The sequence below is a fragment of the Bison bison genome, unplaced genomic scaffold (assembly GCF_000754665.1).
Source record: "Bison bison bison isolate TAMUID 2011002044 unplaced genomic scaffold, Bison_UMD1.0 scf7180017864482, whole genome shotgun sequence".
NCBI lineage: Eukaryota > Metazoa > Chordata > Mammalia > Artiodactyla > Bovidae > Bison > Bison bison.
This window is the reverse complement of record NW_011495042.1, coordinates 4,946,902-4,964,183: the sequence shown is the minus strand read 5'-3', so window position 1 is coordinate 4,964,183 and position 17,282 is coordinate 4,946,902. Positions and strand designations below refer to the sequence as shown.

Below are 17,282 nucleotides of genomic sequence, written 5' to 3'. Positions count from 1 at the left end.
ACCAAAACACAATAGGAAACACATACACCCCTGCATGACTTGAGCTATCAGACTAACTGAAATTATCACAACAGACCCCATCAAATGCTCATTGCACTAAATTTTACAGTAATGGGGTAACAGAAAATTCCACAAACTTCTAGAGAAAAAAAATAAAAGGGATCAGGAATTGGAATGGCTTCAAACTTATCAACACTGGAAGCTAGAAAAATAATGAAGAAAAGACTCCTAAATTCTAAAGGGAAATTATTTCCAATTTAGAATAATCACCAAAACTATTGTAGAAAAGAGGTATTTTCTGACATTCATTACTAAAAATATTTTACCCTTGAGATCCATGTCTCAAGGGATTTGTTACATGATTAAGAATAAATCAAGAAAGAGATGAGATATAGGGAAAAAGGCATCTAACACAAGAAAGAAGAAAAACAAAATCCCCAGGCCAGTGGGCGGAAATCTCTGATTCACACCTGTGCGTCAGGGACAAGAATCCATAACTGTGTGACCCTCCGTAGCACTGTGAACTGCCACCAACGACACTCACCTGCACGATGGCCTTTTCTTCAGGGACAGAGGAGAGAGAGGGGAGGGGGAAAGGGGTAAGGGAGGAAAGGTGGGGAGAGAAGAGATGGAAGCAAACAGCCCACATTTTTAGTTTTACATGATCCTATACTCTCCATATTTTTTTTAACTGAAGTATAGCTGATTTACAATGTTGAGTTAAGGTCTGCTGTACAACAAAGTGATTCAGTTATACATACATATATTCTTTTTTATATTCATTTCCATTACGGTTTATCACAAGATACTAAAGTTCCCCATGCTGTATCATAGGACCCTGTCTGCCCACCCTGTGTACAATTAGCTTGCATCTGCCAAGCCCACACCTGCACTCCATCCCTCCCCAAGCCCTCCCCTGGGCAACCACAGGTCTGTTCTGTGTCTGTGAGCCAGTTGCTGTTTTGCAACGTTGCACCGTTGGGTAAGTTCACTTGCACCGTACTTTAGAATCCACATACGGGTGACATCATGCAGCAGTAGTCTTTTTCTGACTTACTTCACTCAGTATGATAATATCTGACACCATCCACATTGCTGCAAACAGCATTATTCTTCTCTGCTGCTGCGTGTATTCCAGTGTGCACGTCTTCATCAGCCACGCATCTGTCAACGGGCATTAGGCTGTTTCCATGTCTTGGCTTTTGTGAATACTGCTGCTGTGAAGAAAGGGGTGCACGTATCTGCCCAGGACTGGGACTGCTGGCCCGTGTGCATGCGTGCGTGCCTTCACTTCAGTCATGTCTGACTCTCTGTGACACCATGGACCAGAGGTTGCCAGGCTCCTCTGGCATGGGATTCTCCAGGCAAGAATACTGGAGAGAGTTACCATGCCCTCCTCCAGGGGATCTTCCCAACCAAGTATCTCCTATGTCTCCTGCACAGCAGGCAGATTCTTTTACCCACTGAGCCACTTGGGGAGTCCTGATGGGTCATATGGCAACTCTATTTTTAGTTTTTTGAGGAACCTCCATACTGTTTTGGCTGCATCAACTTACATTCCCATAAACACTGTAGGCAGGTTCCCTTTTCTCCATACCCTCTCCAACATTTGTTACTTGTAGACTTTTTTAATGATGAGCATTCTGACTGATGTGGAGTGACATCTTCTTATAGTTCTGATTTGCCTTTTTCTAAAAATTAGCGATGTTGAGCATATTTTCATGTGCCTGAAGGCCATCTGTCTGTCTTCTTTGGAGAAAAGAAGCAACAGTTAGAACTGGACATGGAACAACAGACTGGTTCCAAATAGGAAAAGGCTGTATATTGTCACCCTGTTTATTTAACCTATATGCAGAGTACATCATGAGAAACGCTGGACTGGAAGAAACACAAGCTGGAATCAAGATTGCCGGGAGAAATATCAATAACCTCAGATATGCAGATGACACCACCCTTATGGCAGAAAGTAAAGAGGAACTAAAAAGCCTCTTGATGAAAGTGAAAGTGAAGAATGAAAAAGTTGGCTTAAAGCTCAAATTTCAGAAAACGAAGATCATGGCATCTAGTCCCAACACTTCATGGGAAATAGATGGGGAAACAGTGGAAACAGTGTCAGACTTTATTTTTCTGGGCTCCAAAATCACTACAGATGGTGACTGCGGCCATGAAATTAAAAGACACTTACTCCTTGGAAGGAAAGTTATGACCAACCTAGATACCATATTCAAAAGCAGAGACATTACTTTGCCAACAAAGGTTCGTCTAGTCAAGGCTATGGTTTTTCCTGTGGTCATGTATGGATGTGAGAGTTGGACTGTGAAGAAGGCTGAGCACCGAAGAATTGATGCTTTTGAACTGTGGTGCTGGAGAAGACTCTTGAGAGTCCCTTGGACTGCAAGGAGATCCAACCAGTCCATTCTGAAGGAGATCAGCCCTGGGATTTCTTTGGAAGGAATGATGCTAAAGCTGAAAACTCCAGTACTTAGGCCACCTCATGCGAAGAGTTGACTCATTGGAAAAGACTCTGATGCTGGGAGGGATTGGGGGCAAGAGGAGAAGGGGACGACAAGAGCATGAGATGGCTGGATGGCATCACTGACTCGATGGACGTGAGTCTGAGTGAATTCTGGGAGTTGGTGATGGACAGGGAGGCCTGGCGTGCTGCGATTCATGGGGTCGCAGAGAGTTGGACACAACTGAGCGACTGATCTGATCTGATGCCCGTTTTTTGATTGGGTTGTTTTTTATTCTTGAGTTGTATGTTTGTATAGTTTGCAAATAAGCCCTTGTTGGTCTCATCATTTGCAAATACTTTCTCTCCTTCTATAGGCTGTATTTTCATTTTATTTGTGGTTTTCTTTGCTGTACAAAGGGCTTCTCTTGTGGCTCAGCTGGTAAAGAGTCTGCCTGCAATGCAGGAGGACCTGGGTTCGATCCCTGGGTTGGGAAGATCCCCTGGAGAAGGGAAAGGCTACCCATTCAAGTTTTCTTGGGGCTTGGGGCTCCCTTGTTGCTCAGCTGGTAAAGAATCTGCCCACAAAGTAGGAGACTTGAGTTTGATCCCTGGGTTGGGAAGATCCCCCTGGAGAAGGGAAAGGCTACCCACTCCAGTATTCTGGCCTGGAGAATTCCATGGACTATACAGTCCATGAGGTCACAAACAGTTGGACACGACTGAGTGACTTTTTCTTCTTTCTTTGCTGTACAAAAGCTTTTAAGTTTGATCCGTTTATCTTTGCTTTTATTTCTACTGCCTTGGGAGACTGACCTAAGAAAACATCAGTACAATGTATGACATGATCCTATATCCCTTTCAGTACTGCTGCTGCTACTGCTAAGTCTCTTCAGTCGTGTCCGACTCTGTGCGACCCCAGAGACGGCAGCCCACCAGGCTTCTCCGTCCCTGGGATTCTCCAGGCAAGAACACTGGAGTGGGTTGCCATTTCTTTCAGTACACTTTTCCTTACACAGGAGCTAGTGAGAGCTGGGCTGCACCTTGATATATTCTGGGTGGTTGATCAACATGAACAGAATAGTCGGTCTAGCAACACAGGGTTTCCCAAAGCACAGGCCATTCATCATTCATGGTTTACAAGGTGATTTTAGAGGATTTGTGAACATGACATAAAATAACACTGAATCAATCAGATAAAGATTATGATAAAGAAGAATTACCAGTTTGGGATCTTTAATACCTCTTTAACACTTCTTAATCTCCATTAAAGAAAAAAAAGCCACTGACAAACTCTAAAAATTAATACTGTTGTTTTATTATATTAAAATAGTAGCAAAGGAATACAGTACTATATGGATCCCATTCTCCCGGCAGCTCCTTTTGGATTCATTTTGACTGTGTATTTTGAAAGTGCACATAACATAGTTCCCTCCATTTTTGTGCAGAAGAAGTCAACGCAAGAGAGTAAGTCATCAGCATCCTTGATGCTTTGCCCCTGCAATTTCAGGTGATGCTAGCACCAGGCCCTTATCTCTGTAACTCTACAGCCTCAAACTACTTCACTATTTTTAAAGTTCCAGGAATGCCCAGGCAGTCAGTCCAGTGGTTAGGACTCCATAGGAGGCACAAATTCAATCCCTGGTTGGGGTACTTAAGATCCCACAAGCCTCCGGGCATCACCAAAACAAACAAACAAACAAACGAGTGAGCTGTTTTAAGAGAATATATTGAACAAGCACTACTATAGGTGGTTCCCTGCTCTGGTAAAAGCCAGGAAGATAGCACTTCAGTGACTGAGACGGGTGAAACGCTAGTCTAGCAGAGGCAATACAGTCTTTAAAAAAAGACCATGTACTCTGCCATTACTTATCTGTCAGGCTTTTAAGCAAGTCTGAACAATAAAATCCTAGTAATCGAATCTAGAGGGTTTCTCAGCCTAACGATCCTCTCTTCCTCCTAAGAGACTTTCATTATCCTGCACTTGCAGGGGTTTCTTCTATCTCCTCCACTTGCTTTGCTGGCTTCTGTTCTTCCTGCCTCAAAACCATGCATGCACCTCAAGACTTCTCAACTTTCCAAGTGTTCCACAGCCTTTCCAGTCTGGCCTATACCCACTGCCTCCATCAATGAAAAGTGTGGCAAACAACACTGATGTCTCTCAACCCCACATTCCTCTTTTGAGAACTTCCTTCCTTCATTCACAGGAATAAGCCCCAAGCAGTGACGTTTATCTATTTATATTCATGACCCCGCCCCTTGAGCCCCCACTACAACTGAATGGAACAAGCAAGTGGAAACTTGATTTGAAACTGAGAGACTATAAAGAATGATCCTTTGAACTGAGAACATAAAAACTCAAGAGCTATAAGAATGTTGGTCCGTGTATGTTCAAAGCAGTCAAAGCAAGTTTGCTATTAAGAGAACAATATTCTGCAAACTGACCTACAGATTCAACACAATCTCTAACAGAATAGGCTTCTTTGCCAGCTTCTTAGTAGATATTGCCAAGCTGACTCTAAAATACATATGAAAATTCAAGGGACCCAGAATAGCCAAAACAATCTTGAAAAAAAACAAAGTTTGAGGAATCATACTTAGCAATTTCAAAACTTATTACACAAAGCTACAGTAATCAATGTGGTACTGGCATAACGATTTAGAGCAACAGAACAGAAATAAGGAGGGCACCAGACAATTCAGATACCCACATGCAAAAGAATGGAGCTGGACCCCTACTTCAGAGAATATGCAAAAATGAAACCAACAGATGAAGATCTAAATAATGTAAGAGCTAAAACTATAAAACACTTCAAAGAAAACAAAAGAGGAAATCCGGATGACCTTGAATTTGCCGGTGGTTTTTAAGATATAATACTAAAGACACAAGCAACAAAAGAAAAACGTAAAATGGACTTCATCGAAATTAAAAACTTCTTGCTTCAAAGAACACAATCAAGAAAATAAAAAGATAACCAAGTGTGGCAGAAACCAATGCAATTCTGTAAAGCATTTAACCTTCAATTAAAAATAAATTAATTAATTGAAAAAAGGGGGGAACCTGCAAATCATGTAACTCATAAGGGATCTGCATCTAGAATATAAATATTCTATAGAATACAGGCTAACGAATTCTTAGAACCCAATAATAAAAAGACAACCAAATTTCAAGACGGGCCAAGAATCTGCATAAACATTTTTCCAAAAAAGACACAGAAACAGTCAAGAACACGCAAAGGTGCTCAACATTACTCATCTTTAAGGAAAAGAAAAATCAAAAACATAATGAGACAGCACTTTACATGACTATTATCAAAAAGAGAGAAAGAAAAAGGGAGAAAGGAAGGGAGGGAGGGAAGTGTTGGCAAGGATACAGAGAAAGTGAAACTCTTGTGCACTGCTGGTGGGAAATGTAAAATGGTGTGTGGCCTTTACAGAAAACAGTATGGTACTTCCTCAAAAAATCAGTTACTATACGATCCAGCGAGTCCACATCTGGATGCAGACCCAACAGAATTGAAAGCAGGAACTCAAAATACTTGCATACCCATGTTCACAGTATTATTCCCAACAGCCAAAAGGTGGACACAAGCCAAGTGTTCACTGACCAGTGAAATGACAACAAAATATGCTATACACATACAACGAAGTATCATTCAGCCTTAAAAAGCAAGAGGATTTTGATACATGCTACAGCATGGATGGACCTTGAGGACATTATGCTAAGTGAACTAAGCCAGTCATAAAGCGACAAATATCCTATGCCTCCACTTACATGGCACACCTAGAGTAGTCAAATTCATAAAAAAAGTAGGATTGTAGTTCGCAGGGACAGGAGTGGGGAGTCAGGCAGGGAGGTTAAGGGTACAGAGTTTCAGTATGGGATGATGGAAAAGTTCTGGAGATGGATGGTGGTGATGGTTTCAACATACTGTAAAGGTACTTAATGCCATTGAACTGTGCAGAGATTTATACTATGTGTATGGTACATGGTGGTAAATTTGTTATGTTTTACCACAATAAATTTTTTACAAATAATGTTTATAGTTGCCTAAACCTACCATGTTTTTTTTTTTAAAGATAGCATGTCAAAACACCATTAAAGTCACTGATAGTAAATTTGGAGGCTCTGGGAAAGCCCATGCATCTCCCTGGACCTCATGGCTTCATCTTAAAAAGCAGGTGCAAAGGACTAAATCAGACCTACCTCTAACTTGGAGTCTCAGAACTCCTGTGAACCCCAAATGTCACAAATTGGAGTGGCCAAAAAGTTCACTGGGGTTTTTCCATAATATCTTACAGGAAAACCCAAATGACCTTTTTGGCCAAACCAATTAAAAAAAAGAAAAACGCCTCCGGGAATTCCCTGGTGGGCCAGTGGTTAGGACTTCATGCTTTCACTACTTTCAATCCCTGGTCAAGGAACCAAGATTCCAAAAACTATAAAAATAAAACATTCAGGTTACTTGCAATATTTCCAAACTAAAACTAATAATCTATTCTTTTACCTTCCAAAAATCCACTCAGAGCAACAAAAATCATCAGGCTTCTCTATCTACTGCAGACTGGACCTACAGGACTTCAGGGCAGACTTGCAGGTTATTAGAACCTTTGATGTTGCTGCTGTTATGAAGTCGCTCAGTTATGTATGATTATCTACAACCCTATGAGCTGTAGCCCGCCAGGCTCCCCTTTCCATGGGATTCTCCAGAGAATACTGGAGTGGGTTGCCATTTCCTACTCCAGGATCTGAGTCTCCTGCTTGGCAGGAGGATTCTTTACCACTCAGCCACTTGGGAAGTCCATCAGAACCTTAGGACATCAGAAAGTTCACAGGAGCATTATGCCTAACCGCCAAAAGGTAGAAACAGCACAAATAGCCATCTTGTGATGAATGAATAAATAAAATGTGGTACAGTCGTCCTTAGGTATCTGCAAGGGATTTGTTCCAGGATCCCCTGCAAAGTCCAAGGACACTCAAGTACCTTATATTAAATGGTGTAATATTTGCATAAAAACTACACACATCTTCCAAACTTTAAATCATCTCTAGATTACTTAGAAGCAACTGAACAACAAGATTAATGCAATGTAATACAAATACAATACTTAATGCAATGTAAATGATATGTATATAGTTGCCTTGACAAAGGAACAAATTCAAGTTCTCCTTTTTCGAACTTTCTGGTAATGCCTTCAGGTAAACAGCATTTCCCAGGGAAGCTCTTCAGAGTAACACGAGTTCACATTTCACTGGCCTCCAGTGAGTCACTGTGAACAAATCATTACGTCCAAATGGTTGGCCTTTACAGACTGACTGAAGCAAATCAGGCTCTCCACTAGAGCTAAAGATGAGATGAGTCTCATTAAAACTGAATGGCTACATAATAGGGAATAAGGGCTGACAGTTCCTCAGAGAAAAATATGGGTACAGTTACAATGAAAGGGGGTTAACAGAAGCAAACAACAGGTGTCCACTTCACCAGTTTTCAGATGACAATCACCAAGATCAAGGGTTTGTTAAAGGAAGCAGCTTAGAGATGTATCCTTAAATTGACCTACTGTGCATACTCTTAAAGGTAGAATCAAAACTCAGGTAATACCTTTAACTTCAAGCTTCTCAAACATTGCCACTATTTGTAAACACACGCTCGCACAAATCAGGCAAGCGACACAGGTCTTCTTAAGCCCTTGTCACTCTGTTCTTCAGCAAATCTTAGGGGGAGATCCTTGAGCAGGCAGGGGACAAAATACGACGTTTTCTTGTTCAATCGCTTCTGTGGAACACATCTATCACTAGGACCAGGAAAATGGAATTTCCAGAAAGCAAAATATGAGAAAATATAAAAGGAACAGACTTGACAGATTAAAAAAAAAAAAAAAAACACCCAGCATCTTTTAAGCATCTACTGCAAGCTAGGTCCTAAGCATATAGTATTCAAATGCTATTTCATTTAATCCACATAACCTCTTATGTTACCTGCCTCTTCTGCCCAAAAAAAAAAAAAAGAGTTGGAAGAGATGACCTATATTGACCCTTCAGCTCTAACACCTTGTAATGATTCTACTGCCATGAAAATCTAACAAATACTACAATTTTCTGATACAGAATATCCTTCCCTAGCTTTCCAAACAGACTATACAGCAACCTTCTCTTAATGATTTGTAAGTTACTGTAATGAGTAACCTCTGGTTATCTACAGAATATAAATATAGCAGATTTTCCAAAAACAATAATTTTACTCAGATTTGAGTTGGGGAGGTTAATAAGGTAATTACAGTTTTAAATACGGGCTTCCCTGGTGGTTCAGACGTTAAAGATTCTGCCTGCAATGTGGGAGATCAGGGTTCGACCCTTGGGTTGGGAAGATCCCCTGGAGAAGGGTATGGCTACCCACTCCAGCATTTCTTGCCTGGAGAATTCCACGGACAGAGGAGCCTGGCAAGCTACAGTTCATGGGGTGGCAAAGAGCTGGACACGACTGAGCGACTAGCACCCACACAGTTTTAAATATTTTTATAACGTATCTATGATGAAGTAAAAGTCAAAGACCAAAGACTTAAGATGAAATGTGACTTCAAAAAACTTTCATGTTTAAAGAGTAGGCATTTAATCTAATATTAGCGGTAGTTTGATGGAAAAGCTTCAAAACAATAATGACAATCAATGTAACAGACAACAGAGTTCTGTGTCTTCTATTTCTCAGATTCTTCCTGCACTCTAGCTGCCTGAACCACTTCTGACTTGACAGTATTTCTGCTGATTTCCCTACTCCTCAGCATTTGCTCTTGACAACCTGATTTGAGAAAGAGAGGAATCAAGCCTGTATATTAAGCAGAACAATAGGAAGAGAAAGAACCTAGTCTACTAGGCCAGAGAGTGAAAGTCGTTCAATTGTGTCTCTTTGTGACCCCATGAACTGTAGCTCACCAACTCCTCTGTCCGTGGAATTCTCCAGGCAACAATGTTGGAGTGGGTAGCCGTTCCCTTCTCCACGGATCTTTCCAAACCAGGGACTGAACCTGGGTCTCCTGCATTGCAGGCAGATTCTTTACCATCTGAGCCACCAGGGAAGCCCAGAGAAGGCCTAACCTACTGAGTAATAAAAAGGCTTCAGTATAGGCTTATTTGCAAGGTCGAACCTACACTCCAGAAGATTAAGAGTACCAAAAATCCAACATTCAGCTAAGCAAGGTCCTCCTAAACACTTGGTCCACAAAACTATACAGACTCTTATGGTAAAATTTTTAACACTCAAATTATTAAACTCCATGAAAATAAAGACTGAGCTTTGACAACCTCTGTATACTTAATTCCTAGAAGAGTACTTGTTGAATGACCAAATAAACTAAGCGAGCACTTTGAAGTCATAGATCTGCTGATGAATAACCTTCTTGGCTGTGTGGAACTGAGCAAAAAACATCTGCGCCTTAATTTCTTCATCTGTAAAATAAGAATATATTTTAAGAGGTGGAGGGGTTATGAGAAATAAATGAAAAACTATAAAGAATACAAAATTCACTGTCTGGTACACTGTGGGCACTTAATTCAAAATAGCTATCACTACATGATATTATTGGTAATAATAGTGCTTACCCACACAACAGAGTAAACTAGATATGATCCTTGATTCCTTTAGTATCTTCCTCACCCACCACATTTAATCATCCAACACATGCTGTCAGATCCTCCAAACTCCACCACTTTAACCCAACCCAACCATTCCAACCTAAAGCACCATCATGTCTTGCCTAGATTACACCAGGTGTCTCTATGCCCACTCTCAAAACTTGCAAAACTATTCTCTACCTACTACCTTAAGGCACAAATCTGGTCACATGACTGCTCTGCTAAAGTCCTTATTTTGAGTGTGACTGGTTCCCTCTTACACTCAAAATAAAACCCAAATTCTTTAAAACTATGACCTACAAGGCCTCACATGATGTTTGACACCTTACCTCCTGTCCTTTCTCTGAGTTCATTTATTCCTGTCACACTGACCTTCTTGTTGCTAGCTTGTCAATCATGTTTCCACTCAAATGTGGCTCCTCAAAGGGGACCTCCTTGGCCATCCTGTTTCAGTGTATCCTGTCTCTCCCCATCATTTTTCCCTCTTTACTGAGCTTTCCTGTTTTCACCATCCTTCATGCCATTTTTATAATACTTTGAAATTATATTAGATAGCTGCTACCAGTGACTGTCTACCCTTGATAGTATGTTCCAAGAAGCCACGTTCAGTTTACCCTAAAAGCCCCATCACCTTTCACCGTATCTAGCATACAACTGGCCATTAAGACACTTCCTGAATGAATAATAAAGGCTGGCATCTAGGTCCAGTGAGTGCTGAGTTCTACTAGAAATCATCAGTCCAGTCATTTATGAACCACACGATGCTGAGGGGCTACACTCCAGGACTACAACACTGACAGTTGTGGAATTCTGCAAATGTAGAATCGGCACAGTATAACCACTGGTGGCAGTCAGCTGATAATTATAACAGCTCTATCAGACAGATGCCAAACGGACAAAAGCTAGCTGGTAATAGCCAGTTGAAGCCATTATGGAATTCTACCATGCTTGAACTATTTCCAAAGTTTGATTTACTAGTGTTGTTTGGCATTTTTCTTCACAGTTGTTTTATTGTAAAAATAAAACCAAGCACCATTCCTGTTCACCTGCTCTGTCAAACTAAACTGTAAACATGTTCCAACTACACACACATCCATTTGTCCTAAATATACACTGCTGAAAATAAAAAGTGGTTTTAAGCCACAGTGTCCCTACTAAAGAAATGTAGAAAAGTGTTTTTAAACATGCCTAAGATCATGTAGAATGCAAAAGAATGAGTAGAAAGAGTAGGCTATCAGACAGGAGGAGGGGTGGTTCAGCCTAACAGAAATATAATAATTAACAAATATTTGGGATACATGTCCCAAAACAATAATGATTTCTTAGGCATAACCAAACAATGGCAGTTCCAGTTTAAATTTTTGGATGTCAATCTAAAGTGTTCTTCATACACATAAGTTGTGAACCATGAAACTAATCAACAAAATTAAAGAGAATATCAAAGTTTTCTTACAGTTTTCAGTAATTTCAGAACATACAAAAGCTAAAATTTGAGAAAACTGATACATTTTCACATTAGGTTTGCAAATGATTCTAGAATCAGTTACTAGTCATTACCTTCTCTATATTCGCTATGGGCCTAATGCCGTATGTTGTAACCTCTAAAAATAAGTCTCCATTTTAGTAAAATGATGAAACCAGTATCTCAGTGAATAAAAACAAGGAACTGCTGAATGTCAGCATGTTTCACAGGCCACAGCTAATTAGATGATTAAATGAAAGATTTCTCAAACTCTTTTTAAAATAATTCAGATATAGGAATGTTAAGAAAAGCTCAACTTTTTTTTTTTGGAACTCAACTTTTATAGCAAATTCATTTTTTTTTTTTAACAATCAAGAATCCATTCCTGGGAGTTTCCATGAACAACATGCACCAGGACAGTCAAGCAGAAAAGTGAAGAAAAGGAACAGAAGCAGGGTGCCAGTGATTTTCATCTTACGCTTTCAAGAAATAAGATTATCTTTATAAAAGTCTAAACACTGGCAAAGCAAGGTTCACTTCTGTCCTCGGACAACAAATCAAACGGCCCATAAGAGCACAGCACCTACCGCTCATCTCCTAGGCATTAGCAGAGAAGTCACCAACATTCTCCCGGCTAAGGCAAAAGGCTTTACAGAACTCTGCAGGCTGCATTTCCAGTCTGCAGAGTTTTGAGCACTCTTCCCACAATCCTCACGCCCCTAACTACACAAACCAGCACGTGACTGAGAAGCCGGTTAGAGCAGGAAGGAACACTTGGGTATGCAAACAAAGTAAAAGGGTAGTAAATACAGGGGCCATACTGTGTCTGTGAAAGCTGACTTGCTTAAAATTTTTTAGAGAAATCAAGTTATTTCCTAGTCAATTCCTAACAAGCTGTTGAGAAGTGACATTACAAAGGACACTGGGATACTTTATTCTGAAACTCAGAATGCAGAATACACAGGTTATGATACAGGCATTTTAAACTCAACACATTCATTTCAGCCTTCTCACCCTGTGGCTCAGCTCGAGCAATAACCAAAGAACTGCTTCATTCAGAGGCATTTCTAAAAATGAATAAATAGCACCAGATTAATAAAACAGTAATAAATTAAGTACTCTGGGAGATTCCTGCTGTTTTTTTGTTTTTTAGCTTACCATGTGCTATAAAAAAAGTGTTCAGAAAGCAAGACCGTTTCAGGTGCAGGATTATTAGGGAGCAGCACACATACAGAGTGCTTACCAATAAACAGCCTGGGACAAGCCAGATGTGATGGGAGCACAACTATGAAAACGTAACCGCCAGTGCGCAGTGTGTACCTCCAGGGATTTGAGTCCTATGTTTAAGGTCCATCATCTAACTCAGGGCCTAATTGGACGGATAAACGTTTGACTGGAAACACTATCCTATCGACGTCTGGAGATACAGACCTCAGCAGAGCACTCGCTCAAACATTCCTCATCGATTGTCTTGTCAGTTACTCTCCTGAAGGGTTAGACACCTTTGGACCATGTAAGTAAAACAAAACAACCCCAATTAATCCAGGAAGCTCTTCAGGAGTTCAGTGTACAAGAACCAAAATGTTCTAGGACGTCGGCCTAAAAGAGTCAAGAAGCAGTTGCGCCAACTTGGGGTTAAGGTTGACTGTTTTACCCTCTCCCTACCTCAGCCAAGCCAAGCAACCAAATACATTTTACTCTTGCTTCCTGAGTAGGGAAACACACACACACACACACGTATAAATATCTCACAGAGACAGATGGACAGCATTTTTCTTGAAAATGCTTCAGTGAATCAGTATATGAAATCTGTCTTAAAACCTCACTTTTGAGCTTTTATTCAAATATTACTCTCTTTTATTTCACTTAAAAATATTAAAGTGGTAGAACACAAATACCTAAGGCAACTAGCACTTTGGTGTTAAACTAGATTTTAAAGACATTCTTAAGCTACCTAATATCGAGTTTCTAAGAACATAGCAATGCATTCTGTGGTTGAGATTGATTGGAGAAAGTTTACTTCAATCAAGAGAACTTAAAATTTTACATAACTTTACAGTTTATTCCTCTCCACTATCTCACAGTACTATTAAAATTAAACAGCCTAAAATCAGGTATTATTCCTAGTTCTTCTGTAGACAAAGAAAACAAGAAGTTCAAAAGGTTTAGTGACAATAAGGGAAGCAAAACAAACAAAAAAATTCAGGTTCTCAGACTCTAAATTACAGGTCTATTTTAACACATTAAGAAAGAAAAATAATTGTTTAACATTGTTACTACTTTGAAATAAATAGTTTATAAGTAATGCGGTATATGGGGAAAAAATGTTTTATATAACATAAGCAATTTAAATGTCCTTCATATTTAAGAGATTTTTACTTCCTTTCTAAATAATGATTTAGTTCAAATTCATTATCTTAGAGCAGTTGTTTTCCCAATGCTTTTTCTCACATAGCCTTTCTTTCTTATCCATTAAATAATACAGAATAGAAGAGTATCAAAAATATAATCCTGGGACTTCATGGGTGGTCCAGAGGTTAGTACTCCACACTCCCAATTCAGGGAGGCCTGGGTTCAATTCCTGGTCGGGGAACTAGAGCTCACATGCCGCAACTAAGGGTTCGAGGGCCTCAACCGCAGACCTGCCTGCCTCAACCAAGGCCTGGCGCGGCCGAGTAAGTATTTCAAAATGCACACAGACGATCTCTTATTTAGAAGCTAACTCTTAACAATCTGCAGCAAGTGACTAGCCAGTGAAGCCAAACATAAGGCAGTCTCCACTGTGTCTAACGGCCTGTGGCTCAGGGGTGAGAGCGCTGGCCTCATAAACTGTTTTTAAGTCATTCTTTTTTTATCTTCACTCCAAAATTTTTCTACCCAAAGTTGGTAACAAACAAAAGTTAGATAAAATAAAATCTCCATGTAATTAGAAGACTGCTAAACTACAAACCATGACTCACTAATTCTGAATATTAGTCAATACAAAAGAACTCCTATACATCAAAATAACCTGGGCACTGCCCTAGAGTTAAAATTCTGTTGTAATATTTTGCAGCTGCTGTGAGTTTCTCCTTGGTTCAAAAGGAGAGAAATGAGGAGGAGAAACGGGTAGCAAGGGCTTGAAAAGACTATTGCTAGAATAAATGACCTGAACACACTAAGATGCCCACAGCTTTAAACAGCCTTTTACTCACGACATTTAGACTTAAGATGGACTTGGAGCTCACTCCCCTCTACTCAGCATGTTTTACAAAATGTGAAAATTAAACAATGTATGTGAAGCACAGAGTGTTGGCCTGACACAGTTAATGTTCCCTACTATCATGATGAAACAGTCAGGAATTCTAGACAGCCATAAACCTCCAGCCAGGGTTTTTCTGAGTTCAAAGCCTAACACTCTTCACTACTACGGTTACTGTGTTCCAAAATTAAGACCTAGCTTCCAAAATACAGATCAACTGTTTAGCTCTCACGTTACTTCTGTTAATGTGTGCTATGCGCTCAGTCGCTAAGTTGTGTCTGACTCTTTTTGACCCCATTTTGGACTGTAGTCCACGAGGCTCCTCTGTCCATGGAATTTTCTAGGCAAGAATACTAGAGCAGGTTGATATTTTCTCCTCCAGGGAATCTTCCAGTCCCAGGGATCAAACCCACCTCTCTTACATCTCCTGTACTGGCAGGCAGAATTCTTTATCACTGAGCCACCTGAGAAGCCCAGTTGGGGGAATAACACAGCTAATATGCTATCTTGTTCATTTGATCTCTGCAAATGGTCTCTCTATTCCCAGAGATCTTCTCCAGAGCCTGCATGGAGTAATAATTCTAGATGCTTTACCATCAGTCTATATCTTGGAATCTGTAAACACATTTCTAAATTATCTACACATCAACACATGCCTAATTACCTGCAATTAACAACCAAGGTAACTTTCTGGAAAATACCTCCTTCTCTGCTTAGATTTATCATTTCCTCAAAAAGCTTCTTATTTTTATATTTCTCCATGGTAGGAGAAATTAGACAAGATTTACCATCAAAGAGAAGTAAACCTAATGCTATGTACAACTTAGGGCAAGCCTTAGAAGAAATGTAAAATTCCCTGTTTCACTGTTCTAAAACGTAAAACACAGTTAAAAGTAGCTCTATTAACTATAGAGGGCAGAGGTGAAGTGCATGTCAATTGTAACCAGTTAACTAATTAAAGTATTCTAACTCCATATCCTCCTGGTAAATCAGAAAATTAGAAAAAAGGCTGAGAGCACAAAGTAGGGGAAATGGCAGCACTGAAGCCGAGTCCATTAACCTTAGAGACACTGACAGCCACTCTGATCACAACACGAACACTGCTCCAAAGCCTGGCGCCAACTCAGTTTTCATTACTTAATTGTATAATGAACTTCTAAAATTACAAAAACCAATACATCATTTTAGAAATCTCTGCACTAAGCTCACTTTTCAGAGTACTACTATCACATAGTGTCTAAGCAGCTTAAATATTCTCGTAAGAACTGGCAAAATTAGGTGGGTACCCCCAACCACTCTAAACTTTAAAGGCTTCAGGGTGAGCCCACAATTGCTTTATACATATGCAAGTGATTAAGTGTTCCTAGACGTTTATGAAATATTGATTAGTGGTGAAGAGAAAGAATACTTCTTAAAGTGCTATTTTAAGCTAATTCCCTAAATTAAATACGTAAGATTAGAAGAAAAGTTTTCACATACAAAGTCATAGCACAATGATTATCACCTTATAGAAAAAAGGTAATGGAACTAATTATTTCTATTCAAGTCAAAAAGGTTTAGAAAAGACAACTCTTCAACAGGGGTATCTCGGGACTCCCCTGGTGGTCCAGTGATTAAGACTCCTCGTTTCCACTGCAGAGGGTGGGGGTTTGATCCCTGGTGTGGAACTAAGATCCTGCACGGTGCAGTCAAAAAAAAGTGGGGCGGGGGGGGGGTATCTCTGAGGGCCCTATGAAAAATAAGTACCTGGAAAGGCAAATTAGAGTAGCCTCAATCCCAGCCCTCAATAAACTTAGTTTAGATCAAGAAGTAACACAAGGACAAGGTGGGGTTAATCATACAAGGCCTATGAGAAGGAAATGGATCTACTCTAAGTCATAAAGGAAATTATAAAACAGCATTCCCAGAAACCTAACAAAAACCTTAAGTTTTCATCACATCTTGGGGTTACATTCTGAGGTGCAGAGAAGGTGTAGGATGCAGTCAAAAACTAACCTAGAAACCCCTTTCAGATCAGATCAGATCAGTCGCTCAGTCGTGTCCAACTCTTTGCGACCCCATGAATCGCAGCACACCAGGCCTCCCTGTCCATCACCAACTCCCGGAGTTCACTCAGACTCACGTCCATCGAGTCAGTGATGCCATCCAGCCATCTCATCCTGTCGTCCCCTTCTCCTCCTGCCCCCAATCCCTCCCAGCATCAGAGTCTTTTCCAATGAGTCAGCTCTTCGCATGAGGTGACCAAAGTACTGGAGTTTCAGCTTTAGCATCATTCCTTACAAAGAAATCCCAGGGCTGATCTTTAGAACGGACTGGTTGGATCTCCTCGTAGTCCAAGGGACTCTCAAGAGTCTTCTCCAGCACCACAGTTTAAAAGCATCAATTCTTCGGCGCTCAGCCTTCTTCACAGTCCAACTCTCACATCCATACATGACCACAGGAAAAACCATAGCCTTGACTACACGGACCTTTGTTGGCAAAGTAATGTCTCTGCTTT

At 40.3% G+C, this 17,282-nt stretch overlaps 1 protein-coding gene across 3 annotated transcripts in view; it reads right to left on the bottom strand.

The window, feature by feature from the left end:
* The window catches only part of RAF1 (Raf-1 proto-oncogene, serine/threonine kinase), a 76,935-nt gene that overhangs the window by 44,152 nt on the left and 15,501 nt on the right, over nucleotides 1-17,282 (bottom strand). The window contains exon 1 of one of the 3 annotated variants that reach the window (XM_010862458.1): nucleotides 12,132-12,594. The exons of the other annotated variants lie outside the window; for them this stretch is intronic. The gene's annotated coding sequence lies outside the window, so the exon portion shown is untranslated. Of the gene's footprint in view, nucleotides 1-12,131; nucleotides 12,595-17,282 lie in introns of those variants that run through there. 3 annotated transcript variants of the gene reach the window in all.